The 13,656-nt window shown below is 36.8% G+C and overlaps 1 protein-coding gene across 27 annotated transcripts in view; it reads left to right on the forward strand.

The window, feature by feature from the left end:
• Nucleotides 1-13,656, forward strand: part of DLG2 (discs large MAGUK scaffold protein 2) — a 984,477-nt gene that overhangs the window by 733,151 nt on the left and 237,670 nt on the right. The gene's annotated exons all lie outside the window — the stretch shown is intronic.

Consider the following 13,656-nt stretch of genomic DNA (forward strand, 5'->3'; position numbering starts at 1 on the left):
GTGCATCCTTCCTTAGGAAAAATTCTATCATCTTTTATATTCCAGAATAGAAGAAAAAAATTATGTTTGGAGCTTTGATCATAGACATATTCTACAGAAAACATTTTTCAAATGAAAGAATAGTGCCAGAAGAGAAGAGCAGAAGTCTGTAAGTGGAAAGTAAAATGGTAAATTAATGTAAGATACGCTAACAGGAAAGAAATCCCAGGAATTAGGAAGACAGCTGTGAAAGGCATTGCAATGCTCTGAAATAGAAGGCTCCATTAAAAAAGCAAGTAGACAAATACTAGCAAAGAATGTTACAGATGTGACAAACCCATGCAGAAGATATCAGTTCATTAGAATGAAAACTGTGTAGCTTCTAGAATTTGTAAAAAGATGCTTAATCAAAGGGGTCAGAGCGATTAGTCAAGGTGTTCAGCCAAGTACAAGTTTGAGTAAAACACATTGATTAGTACACTGTTTTATAAATGTGTAAATATCTGCACAACGATGCCATGCACTAACAGAGCTACCCACAATATTTTAATTTCTCTGCTAATGTTGCCTTAAATTACATAAGTGAGCAAAAAGTAGTAAAATTCCTCTGGTTCTTTAAGTATAAATATGAGTGATTTATCTGTGCATGGCGGTGCTTCTGAGGTTTTAGAACGAGACAATGGAAAAGTTCATTACAGAAAGGCTCTTATAATGGTGCCCTTAGAAAGAAAGTTTCCAGCTTGAACTAGAAAGTTGAGTGAATGGGTTCTAGGGGATGCTGGGGCCGTGGAGTTGAGTGCTTTGCTGACCACAGAGAGAGGTAATTCATTGCTGAATGGTTCACATCTGTAGACATGACTACTATGGAGAGAGACTGGGGGAAAAGGTTATGTTAAGGCTTTCTCCAGCCACATACTTAGAAGTCAATAATCAGTAGAGCTCTGGAGGGCTCATAAAACTAGGCCATGTTGGCACCTGAATGTATAATTCTGTACGTTCTTTTGCTTTATGATTGATTGAATACTTGGTCATCAGATATTTGATGGCTTGACATCAGGACTTGGAAAACTGTGTATTATTCTGCTGAGTGTGAGTTAACAATTCTCTTTAAGAACAAGGTTTCATTTATCTTCATTATACCTTGATGTAATATTGAGCTCTAGTCACTGTACGTTTAACCAGTTTGTTTAAATCAACAGTCCAACAAAAACTGCAAAAAGAACATAAAATATGAAAAAATACACAACTCATGGTTAAATCCTCTGCCCTATACACTGCTACATGCTGTTGCAGAGGCAACTGATTACTATAATTTGTACTTCTTCACACTGTGAAATAACATTCAGATGGAAAATATGACAGTTTTCCATGTTCTTAGTACTGTCATCTTTTCCACAAGGACTCTGAATAGTTGAGTGTGGAGGAAGGCATTTGAAATAATATTTCAGCAAATGCCTTTGGTGAGGAAAGTGACAGCTTTACAACGGATCATGATTCAATTTCCAAATGGACTCAGTATTCACAGTTGGAGAACAGATTTTAGAAAAGCACCAATCTAATTTTTACCCTAATGCAAGTGGTTGTTCTTACAAGAGTATTTAATGTGTGCAGCCCTAAATTTCCCAAAGGCGGTGTATTTCAGAGCTTTATTGTGTTGAAAACTTTGAAGAATTAATCCAGTAAAAGACCATGGTTTAAATCCACAGCTGTGATACCACCATTTCTGTTGGAAGTTATACTAAAAAAAAAAAAAAATCTTCCAAATACTGACCAAGTATTTTGAAAGATCCCCCTTCTCACTTGAATTTCTCAAAGCTCTTTTCCTTCACATTAAACACTTCAATGAGCTCCAGTCAGAAATAAAAATGTGTCTTGCTTTCTTCATGTAGACTTCCTAGAAAGAGTTCTGCATCAGCATTTGTGAGCTTCAAGTTTGGGGAAGAAATGGCAGGGATTATTTACTTGTTTTAGTAATTGCATTTATTGTTGTATCTCAGTGCCCTAATATTGGGAATCTGCTGTTGCTCCGCAAGAAATTCAGTTTGACAAATGACTCTTCCAGAGGAAGAGGAACATGATGCCATATTCTCCCAACTGAAATGTTTGTAAGCCAGCCAATGCCTTTCAAATTGGTGCTACAGATAATTTGTCAGCTGCTCCTCAGATGATTGTTTTGTCAAGGCTCATTAACTTTATAGGCAGAGAATTCATAGGGCAAAGCTTTATTTGTCTATAAAAAATTCAAGTTTATAACCCTTGCTTTTATGGTGGCCTGTCAACTCCTGGGAGATTTGGAGGTCTAGAACAATGCGCTTCCATTTTAGGATAAGTGTAATTAGTTTTTTGATTGAGTTATTGGTTCATATGAATTGATATTAAGAGGGCTATGTCAGTGAGTGACAGCTGAAAATCAGTACCATTGAAGGCAGGAGTAGAGAGAGAATTTTGGAGTAGTACGTTTTCCTTTGAGAGCATCATGTGGGAATGGATGTGGAGTGCTCATGTTCTGGCTTCTGTCATTATTGACTATTATGTCTACAAATAGATTATTGGCAGTGAAAGGAAATCACAGCTCTTGAATGCAACCCTCTTTCTACAAATGTGAGACTTTATTTCAACATTGTGTGGAACAAAATGTTCCCAGGCTTTGCACTGAGAACTTCATTTCATTCACCTCTACAAAGATACACTTGAAAAATGCTTTGGTTAGTCCCAGAATTCTCTTCCTTGTTTTCACTGAAATCTTTCTGGCCCTCTAGTTGTCAGTATACTTTTTGGTTGAGGGCTGCTCTGAAATTATTGGCTTTTTTATTTTTTGTTTTTACTCCATAGGTATTATTATATATCTTACACAGGTAAGGTATTTGATGAATCAGATTAATGACAGCAGTGTTTAGAACCACCTCTACTTTCTCTGAGATGGGGGTTAGGAGGAGAAGAAAGCATTGGCTTGAGGCTCTAGAGCAGAGTCTTGAAGAGAACCGTGTGCCATTTGCATTGGTGTTCAAGGGAAACTGAGAATTTTGTAATTCTTAAGAGCCACAGGAATAAAAGTGTGCTGACATGAATGCAGTCATATGGGTAAGGAGACTGCAACATCCATAATCTTGATGTGTAACACTGTTTCTAGCACGTGGCTGAGTCGTGACAGCCTCTCTGTCAGCGCGGAAGGGTCACCAAACTCCTGTGGTTCCTGCAGCCAGCCTGGTATATATGTGCCCTAAGCCCTGCTGCCTGTGGTCCCCCCATGTAGTTTTAGGGATCCCTGGGATCCCTCCACAAGCCATGAAGGCCCCTGGGGACATGCTGATCACTTTTCACAGACCCTGGGAGGAAGTTAAGGTAGCTGCAGTCAAAGGTGTGAATGGTGAGCCTCTCGGGAAGTCACTCTCTCATTATTAATATCCGCAGAGCCTTTTCCTTCCCAGTGACCTGCTGGGAGCGAGCTTATTGTCAAAGTGATGCATATAACTGTACTTGTGTGTGGCTGCCTTCCAGGGAGGCTCTTGTCTTCTTTATTGAAATTCACACGGTACAGGAGTACTCATCGTCCCCTGTTCAATCCCGTGTGTTTAATACGGGAATTATATCTCCCAAAACACATCTCACCGTATTTTGTGTTTCTTGAAATGCCTGGCAACCTGAAAATGGGGCCTATGAAACAAGTAGTAAAATAGCAATGATATTATGAAATTGAGTCTTCAATTTGGCCCACATAAATGCAGCCACCTTTCTTGAATTTAAAAATAACTTCTGAAAAATTACTTCTACTGTTGAGTTCTCTTTTTTTTCTTTTTTTTAGACATTACCAATACTAATTACAAAATGGGAAAATAGTCTGTTTGGGTCAAATGGATGTAACTACTCAAATATTTAAAACAAGAATTGAAGCAGATTTGTGCTTCCTATTTTAACACCTTCAGATCAGCTTCTGCATTTTACACAATCCAACAACAGACAGCAAGCTTATATATAATGAACATATAAAAAACATTGCTTTAAGACAGTGGCAATTCTTTCTGTGGATTTTTGAACATAAAAATAGGCAATTTTTATGCCTGAGGTTCAGCTTATTCAATGTCAGTGAAAATAAAATAACCTTATAGTTACCAAAAAACCCCGTCTTCTGAAAATATAAGATACCTGCTTAAAATACTTCTTCGTGAGGGAGCTCCCTAAAATCATAAAGTGGCATTTTAAAAAGTGATTACTGCGGGGTTTTGTTTTGAGAAGTGATTTTTTTAGGCACACTTATACACAAATTTAGGCATTCAGAGGCACAGAGCACATAGCAACCCCTAAGCAATTTGATTAAATTGGTCATCACAAGGGTTGGCCTGGGTGCTGATGTTCATATTGATGGGAATTGAAGCATCTTGGTTTTGATTTCAATCAGCTATGTGAGTGCTGTAGCCTTCACTCCCTGAACAACATCTTTAGCAATTCAAGCACTTCTTTAACTCCTAGACCTCTCTAAAAATAAGCCTGGAGACCTTGAGTCACCAGCAGGAGCACACATCACAGTGGGTGGCAGGATGCACCCCAGATGCATACAACTACATGCACATTATTCTTGTCAGGGTTGTGCTGCTTCTGAAAACACCTTCAGGTCTGCAATATTTTATATATATTTTTATATATATTTTTATATATATTTTTATATTTTTATAAGGCAAAAATACAGTCACCATAAACTGTGTTGAATAACTGTCTACAACTTAAATGCAGTGTTCACTGTAGATTGTCCCTGCTTGTGAATCAGCCTTCTAAGGCCTTTAAATTATTTAAGAATCTTTCAGAAATTATAGAAGTTAATTGTGCATTTTCTTTATCACTTTCAATTAACAAATTAGAAAGTCTTCACTGGAACAGTTTCCTATAATTTCTGTTTAATCCTGACTGAAGTGTTCTCTTCAAGTACATGATCCAGTCATACAACTGTTAGGGTTAATGAAAGAAAAATGATGCTGCCTTTCAATCTCAGCTCTCATGCTATTTTGCATGCATGAATCTCTGACCCCAATAAGCACAAGCATTCCTACAAACTCACTTAAGTGCTTTCATTTTTTTAATGAGGAGTCCTCTATTTTGTATGCTATTAATTAAAATGGCTAGGAAGATGCAACTTTCAAAAACTAAGGGAGGTGTTTGCAGGAGAATCTTAACCTGTAATGGCATAAAACCTCTGCAGTTCAAGTGTTTAATTATGTAAAGTTGCAGAAGTCTTCCAGGTTAAATTGTAGTGCTTCAGGTTAAAGCTGCTGGGTTTTATTTGCAGTTGTGCTGCTGACTAATTTTCTTCAGTTGAGCAAGTCACTTAATTATACTTGCTTTGCTTTGTCAGTAAAATAATCTTCTCAGTTATATTGAGAACAATAACTACTAACATTAAACAGACTAGAATAAAATTCTAAAAAGAGGAAAAATTAAGGTATTTGTTCTGCTCTGTCATTTGTGAAATGTTTCGTATTTTTTTAATATAGTTTGATTTTCAGAGTTAATGTGCTTTCTTGTGCTACAGATTTCCTTTGTTCACAGTCTGCACCCATGAAAATTAAACTGTATATTTTTGGCTCATAAAATGGACAGAAATATTAATGCAGTTTAGCTAAGTAGCAGTATTTTCTTTAATATGTCTTTACAGAAGGGAAAAAAAAAAAAAAAAAAAAAAAAAAAAAAAAAAAAAAAAAAACAGTTCTCAGTAAGAAAAACATCTTTAAATCACTAGTATTAAAATTTTCCTGCTGTTTTGATTACAAAGAGAGCTGCAGAGAGACATCTGTGAACAAAGAAAAGATGTCTCCTTCCTTTTCAATGTCTGTCAGAAAGTTCTGAGTCTCAGTCTCTAAGTAAGTCACAGAAAATGTTCTCAAAGTATCAAAGCCCAGTTTTTACCTGTTTTTTCTGGATTAATGGTGAAGGCTGGAACCAAGAGACTAGACAAGTATCAGGCAATTTTTAATGGGTTTGTGCCTAAGAGTTTTGGCCAGGGCATTCAGTCACCGGGCATGGGGAGCCCGTGGTGGACCATGACCCTCCAAATGGAAGTTGTGCCTGATGTCTGCCTCAGAGGCTGCCATTCACCACTGACACTGGCTACAGCACTTAGTGCCTAAATACAAGGCGGGAGTGATGCTTCTGACTAGCCCATGAAAATCCAGTCAGCTCCTAACCAAGTTCACACGACAACTTTCTTGTTTGAAATGACCCTTTCTGTGAGATATGTTATTGTTTTCAATATATGTAAGCAGCCTCTCAAACATCGCGTTCTGCTCTCTGAAAGTCACTTTGGAACAGTCCTTCCAAAATGACAGAGTACTAAAACTCCAGTGTTCAAAAACTCAAACACAATGCTTAAAATCTTCTGAGTGTTGGGAGAAATTTAAACCCCTGTATTGGTTCCTTGTCTGGTTCAACTACATTCAGATTAAATGTCAAAAATTTATCAGGAAGTGTCACTCTGCTAAGGAGTGGTGCAGTAACAAGCTACTGGAGCCATTCGCTAATTCAAACTTTGTCCACAGTGACAATTATTACCTGACAACTGTCTAAAGGCCACTGTGAGAAATAGGTTTGGAGATTTCAGTTTAATTCCTACGGACAAGTTTCCACATCATAAGAATCATCACTCCATCTGTCACAGTAATTGCTAGAGTCTTGGCTCATCAGAGAAACCAAGAATAAATTTAACCTGGAGAACAAATTACTGTTTTTACTCCATGAGAGAGTTCTTTGAGATTAGAAATTAAATTTTACTGCGGAGGCAGGCTAAATAAAGCTATGCTGTGGCTCCCTATGCTGTGCCTGTTGGGAGAAGAATAGTTTCCAGGATTGTAACTGGACAGAAAAAAGCAGGAAAGCTTTCTGGTCAGAGCAAAGAGCTGGAAACTGAGAAATTTGCCTGTGCCACTGACAGGTTGTATGACCTTGGAAAATGAATTTTTTCTTTCAGTTTTGTCTAATTATGAAATGGGTGGCATGTGTCTAGAGACACCTCCAGCAGCCCATGGGTCTAAAAGATATTTCCAGCGGGTGGAGACATGCAAGATTTTCTGCAGTACATAGAAAAGGAGGGATCAGTAGTATTAAATACAGTGAAAGAAAGTGTCGTGGAAAGCGGGTGGGGCTTCTCATTACAGAATAGTTTGTCAGGGAAATGGGAGAGAATTCTAACAGTAATAATGACCCTTCCCTCAGCCCTGCACATGTTTTGTTTTGCACTACACTTACCCCAGTGGATAATGTAGTGCTGACTCAGCCCCCCCAGCTTGTGTTGTATTTACTTCCCACTATTTATTTTTTGTTGAAATAAGCTCTATATTTCGATACTTTCAAATATGTCCAGTTCTGTTCATTTTGTCAAGTCAAGTAAGGTCTTGACTTTACCCCAGGATATATCTAAAAGCATGTTTGTGATGCAGAAATCAGGAGGAAGCAGTCTCTCAGTCTGTGCCAGGCCAGTGAGACTGCAAGCCTGTTGGAGGACATGTTGCGGGAGGCATTGCAAAACTGAATGAGTTGTTTAAAGTGGATCCTCCTCTCTTGTAGTTGGTGACTTCACTTTACATCTTCAGTCCAAAAAGTATAAAATGCTAATTAATGGGATAGCCAGAAACAGAAAAATACTAACTTTAGAAAAACTCCATATGTGATGGGATCCACATTCTGAGTCTACACTAAAATTTCTCTGTTATTTTGTTTTCCTTTTCTATTTTTTTCCCACTATCACAACATACAAGTATCTTTATATGTCTATAAGGATAATAATTATTTCCTATTACAAAGGGAAAATTGATTTTAGTAACCAAAGGTTGAAACGCTGAGGTCACATTTTCTGGCATTTCTTTGTTTTTAAAAGGCCGTGCAACCATCATTAAGAAAAATGTGATGAAATCTATTGTTTATTTCTCATATTACTGCAGAAATAGTTATTGATCAGTACCCTTTACATTTCCTGTTTCAAAAAAAACATTTGTTGCTCTTTGAAAATATTGACTATATAACTGGAACCTTCTGCAGAGATTTCAGAGTGATACAAGCAACGAGAACTGTAACACTCTAAACCTTAAGGTGCTTGTTTAAATTTGAGCCGGACTGAAAGTGTCAACATAACTTTGGAGAGTTGTTGTATGTTGTTCCCTGATTCCCTGTCTGACAACACAATTACTACAAAGGAATTTATCCAAATTAGGGAAACGGCAGGGAAGAAAACAAGAAATTGTGGAAAAATAAACTCCTCTTTACCTATATAGTACATTTATGTACATTTGCTACAGTTAGCAAGTTGTTTTTAAATGCCATCTGAATAAATACTATCTTTATTTTAGGTTAAACTTTAATTTTGATATGGAGAGGATTGCTGAACTTCTTTTCTTACTGTTTTAAATCCGTTGTGATGTAAGTAAATCTATATCTGTGAGAGAATTAACTGTCATAAAATGAAAGATGGGCTTTCAGATAATCTCATGAGCTAAAGTCCAACTGACTTCCAATAAGACACAGATTTGGAAGTACCTAAATTACATTCAAAAAGTGAATTTTGAGCCACCAAAATACAGGTTAAACATCTATAGGTAATAACTTCCATTTAAATTTCGTGGTTTGGCATGCACTTGCTTTGCAAACCATGACAATTTTGCTCCATATCTGTTTGGTTATTGAATTTTCCTTCTCTTCACGCTTCAAACAGAAAGGAGCCTGAGCATATACTTGATAGAGCCCTTTACCAGCCCCCTTTAACTTCCTGATTAAAGTTATTTCACTCCAGTTCATTCGTCTCAGTATTTTCTCACTTTCCTGTTTGGTGTGAGAAACAGTAACTCAGTCCTTCACAGAGAATATTTTAAAGCTATCACTGTGGGGTTTGGATGGTTAGAGGAGCTAGGTTTTTGACCACCAAAACTATCTTGTGATTATTTTAAAATTATTTGGTATGTTTCTTTTTTATTTTGCGTTCTTCTAATGTTACAACCTGAAGTGAGATCTAAATATGACTTAAATCTTAAAAATTACTGTTGTAGATTCCATTCCAGTTCAGAAGATACATTCAGAGTTGGAAGGATAATTTATATTATCCCAGCATACTAGGGCTCTGCCTATTTTCAGTCAGTTTCTCTTCCAACTCCATATAGCTTCTTTGACAAATTTGCACTATAACTTTTTCATGTTAGTGCAATATTCTGAAAGTGTGTATCTGTAGGAAATAACAATGTTGTGCTATGCATGACTGCCAGGCTATGCAGTTTAAGAACATTGGTTCATTACTGGGGGCTGTTCAGACACCTATGTGCAGCTCTGAGATTGTAGAGCTCACCCACCACTAATGTCTCTACTTGCATCCAGAATTTTTCCCAAATGTGATTTCGAAAAACCAGCACAACAAATGAAAATTTATTTTGAATTTACTGATTATCAATGCCTCCAAAAGAGGGGGTCCCTTTTGTGATCGGGATACGCAAAGCAATCACACGGAGATGAGAGATTTGCAGGGCAGAGATGTTCCTCCGAGAGAGCCCAAGGCTGAGCCAAGGCTGAGAGCTCTCTGCCTGTTTATTCCTCACTTTTTATACATTTGTGGGTCTGGCTGTGGATTGGCTTCTGGAGTTTTCACCTTCTAGCCAAATGGCCAGACCAACTGTCAGTTACAATTGTTTTCAGGTTAGAAATATGCAAATAAAGGACTGAGAATGAAAAACAAAGGATTTGTTTATGTTACATGTGTGAGAAAGGCAGAAACTGCTCCTAATATTGTACAGTATCTAAAAGGTCTGACTCCATTTTATGAACAATCAGAAGGCTTTAAAAAACTCAGAAAAACCAGGGTGACACCCTTTCTTACTACTACCTGTGGAGAACCTTGGGACTTGAACCAAAATCCTTGGGATTTTGAAAGTACTGAAATCATTTTTTGAAACTGAAAAAGGGTAGAGGCGGGATTCAGAGTTAAAATATTTTGGCAGTGTAAGTTATACACTTTATGTATTTCAACATAGTTTCTTAAGTGTACTAATTTGAGAAGTAAATGGGGGCGGGGGGCAGGGAACAGGGGAAAGGGGGAGCAGAAAGATGGATGCTTATTTATTACACATGAGTACAGGGAAGATGCAAAATCCTGAACTTGAGTTTTGATAGGAAACATTGAAAAGGCTGGGAAAGAAACTGCCCTTGATAAACCATCTACTCACATGCAGAGATACCCAGTGCCCATTTGCAATAGTAGGACACATTGACATAGGAGTTCATCATAAGCCATAGTGATTTTAGACTGCCTTATCAATGTGAAGTCACAGGATAAAGGTTTTCTTTTTGTTCTGCCAAGAATGGAGAAAAAAAAAAAAAAAGTGCATTAGGTATGCAAAGAGTTACAAACTCTAAACATCCCTGAATTTTGTAAAGGTCTAGTTATACAACTGACCTTTCTGGGTTGAACCTAAATTTAGCCAAGTTGTCATTGTAAATTTGTATGTAGTATTTGTTAATGTTCTGGGATTTAAAATAATTAATTCTTTAAAAGGTTTTTATTTCATTTTTAAAGAACAGCACCAGAAGCAACTACTTTATCTGATTTTTTTTAATAATGCTTATAGTGCATAAAACTGCTGCTGTTACTGCAGAAAAAGCAAGGTCAGTGAAAGTGACAAGATATTAAAATACATTTTTTAGCTAACAAAGGGTAAAGGAACTTTTAGTTTGACTTTCCAAATTAAAATTTCAATATTGTTAAGGAAATAAAGGAAGAGAAACTTTACAGTCCCCACTTTTTCCATAGTATTTCCATACTCCATGTAGAAAATGCATCATTTCACTGATAATTGGAGTTGTTTGCTTTATCTTTTGAGGATCATTATAGTTCTTGCTTTTATGATGTTGAAATTACTACACTTATGAAGTGGGAGAAAGGGAAAAGAGTACAACTCTAGCAGCTGAGTTCTAAAAAGCAGTGACTGTATCTGCAATCAGTCTTTCCTAAGTAGCAGAGCAAAGCCATCAGAGTGTAGAAAGCAGGCACGTTAGGATGTGTACCTGAGCTGCACTGAAGCCCACATGGGTGGAGTACACAGTAGGGAAGCCAAATACCACTTCCTACAACTCACTGGTAGTACAGAACCCCTGTGCAGCCCAATGCAACGCCAAATCCTGAGCTGGTTCCAGCCAAGGCGGGTTAGCTGATGGGGCAGAATAACCTGCTTCCAATAAATGCCCAGGTTGATCAACAGCTGACTTGGGCGTAATCAGCAACGCGCAGGCAGTTCAGCTACTGATCTGATGAAGGCTGCGTAAACTATGATCAGAACTCTGAGCCTGTTCAAGGTACAGTGACTAAGAGCTGCAGGTAGGAGGACTTAGGGAGTATCTGTGGTAAGAGCAGGGCTGTACAGCCTGTGGTTAGGATACAACCTCATGTAATGCTGTCATTGCACCTTGAACAAGAGATTCAGTTTCGACATTTCAGATTCCAGCAGTATGAGTGAAAGTTTCATTTTTCATATCGAACCTTTACAACCATTTCATTTATTACCCTACTTCAGTCAAAGTGTGTATGAATTCTTGTGTTACAAAGATGTCTGAAGTAGGTGATGAATTCATGAGTGTCTTTGAAATCATAGTTGCTGCCTAAAATATTGAGGCCCAAATGAAACTTCTGGTTGGTATGTCCACAGGATTTAGAAAGGGAAATATGCAAAGAGAGGAAGTTTACTCCTGAGGGAGTGCATTTTTCCTAATGGATTTTTCCTTGTCTCCCAGATACTTCTTGTAATCATTGCTCAACAATTAGCGTTCGCACTGGATTACAGAAATATTTCTTTCAGCTACGATACTCAGATTGTTCTTTAGAACAAAATATCAAAGATTCAAACCATTCTGACAATGATAAAAATACAGGAATCATGTTCGACTGATTCCTTTTCCTCAGTTTCCTTTTTTTTGTTGGTTTGTTCTTGTTTTGTTTTGTTTTTTTTTTTCCCTGGTACCATACCGTAGTGATTTGAATTAATTGGAAGAAGAATAGAGTTTTGTGTTTTGACAAAGGTGGGATTAGGCAGCAGCTCTGCAAAGGAAGAGCATTACAATACCAAAGCCAAATTATATCTTAGCAAACACAGGAGAGTTACATGACTTTGTCAAGTTAAACGAAGAATAACATGGCAGCATAAGCAGTTTTCATGTCAAGACTGACTGCCACACCACGTGATATCATTTTTTTGTAGCATCACAACAACTGTTTCTCAAAAAGCCTCTACCTTTTTAAATGTACTACTGTATATCCTTCTTAAAGAATGGCATCACATGGCAAATAAATTCCTAAATTATTGAAAGGGTAAATCTATTTGCTGTTGACTTCAATCAAGCAGCATGGACTGTTGTTTATCAATAAACTTTAAAACACAGTGCTGCAATATAAAGTTGTGGTTCTAAGTAATCACTATAGAATAAGAAAGGAGAGTTTTATAAAACTGATATAAATATGTTCTTCAGTAAAATAGAATATGCTGTAATTTTTTCACACTGGGTTTCTTTAATTTCATGTTTTCATGTTTAAGTTTTCCAGTTCTGCTATTCTTGCATTACCACTCTAAAATGAAAGAAATCATTTAAATTAGTTTTAATTAACAGTAATGCAACATTGATGCAGCTTGGAAAATGACAGGATTTCTTCAGCTTGCACACAATTTTCATCTTGTCTACCTTAATATTATTCCAATCACTGTAAGAGTCTGAACATGTCATTTACCTTTGTTTTCTTAGAGACAAGGAGATGGCAAATGGAGAGAGTAAATAGCTTTACTAATGTCCTAACAGAAATCCCCAGTGTGCCTAGGAAGTTTCAGACTCACTTGCCAAAAGGAACATCAAACAAAGAATACAAATCAAGAGTACCTTGTGCAACTTCAAATTTTAGTGGTGTAGATATGAATTTAAATCAGTGACATTCTCTTACTGAAAATTTGACAGAGCTTCATTTGAGTTATAAAATCAATCCGTGTAAAAAGGTGAAAGCTACCATTTGACTTGGGAATATTGATTCAAAGACTGATTGACCAATATACAGGAATTTAGTAGTATTGTAAAGATATTTATATTTCTAGCAAGTAAAAGGAATTAAAAGAGATCCTAATAAATTAATTTAAGACTATATTAGCATTTCATCACTTAAGACTTGGGCCAGTCTCTATGTGGAAAATAAGATGAAGTGTGATGTGAAAAAAAAATATGTTACATTTTCTTTTTTAAAATGCTGGCAGTTTTACCTCTATTCTCAATTGTAGATGTGCATATCGTAACATTTACTGTAAGAAACAGGTCTGGGTTGCCATCAGTGAAATACATAAATTGAAATAATCACTCTTTTCTAAAACTAATTTACACATGCTACATCTACATTTTTAGGGAAAAGTTTTTGTTTGAGACTGATATGTACCAATCTCTGGTTTCTGTATAAGAGATTCTGCAGCTACAGTTGTTATAGATTTAATAATAAGATAAAAATTTAAATTAATTTAGATGCCTCAAAGGTGTACAATGTATCCAGGCCTGTCTTTGAGCCAGAGGACTAAAACAGTTCCACTTAACTTGAGTGCAAAAGTTCTCGGTTTTGTATCCAGGAGTAATGAGTAAAGAGCCTTCACTAGGTTTCGTGATGTGTGTGATTCTCTAACTGCATTTGGAGAATTCCAC

Source organism: Hirundo rustica, chromosome 2 (assembly GCF_015227805.2).
Source record: "Hirundo rustica isolate bHirRus1 chromosome 2, bHirRus1.pri.v3, whole genome shotgun sequence".
NCBI lineage: Eukaryota > Metazoa > Chordata > Aves > Passeriformes > Hirundinidae > Hirundo > Hirundo rustica.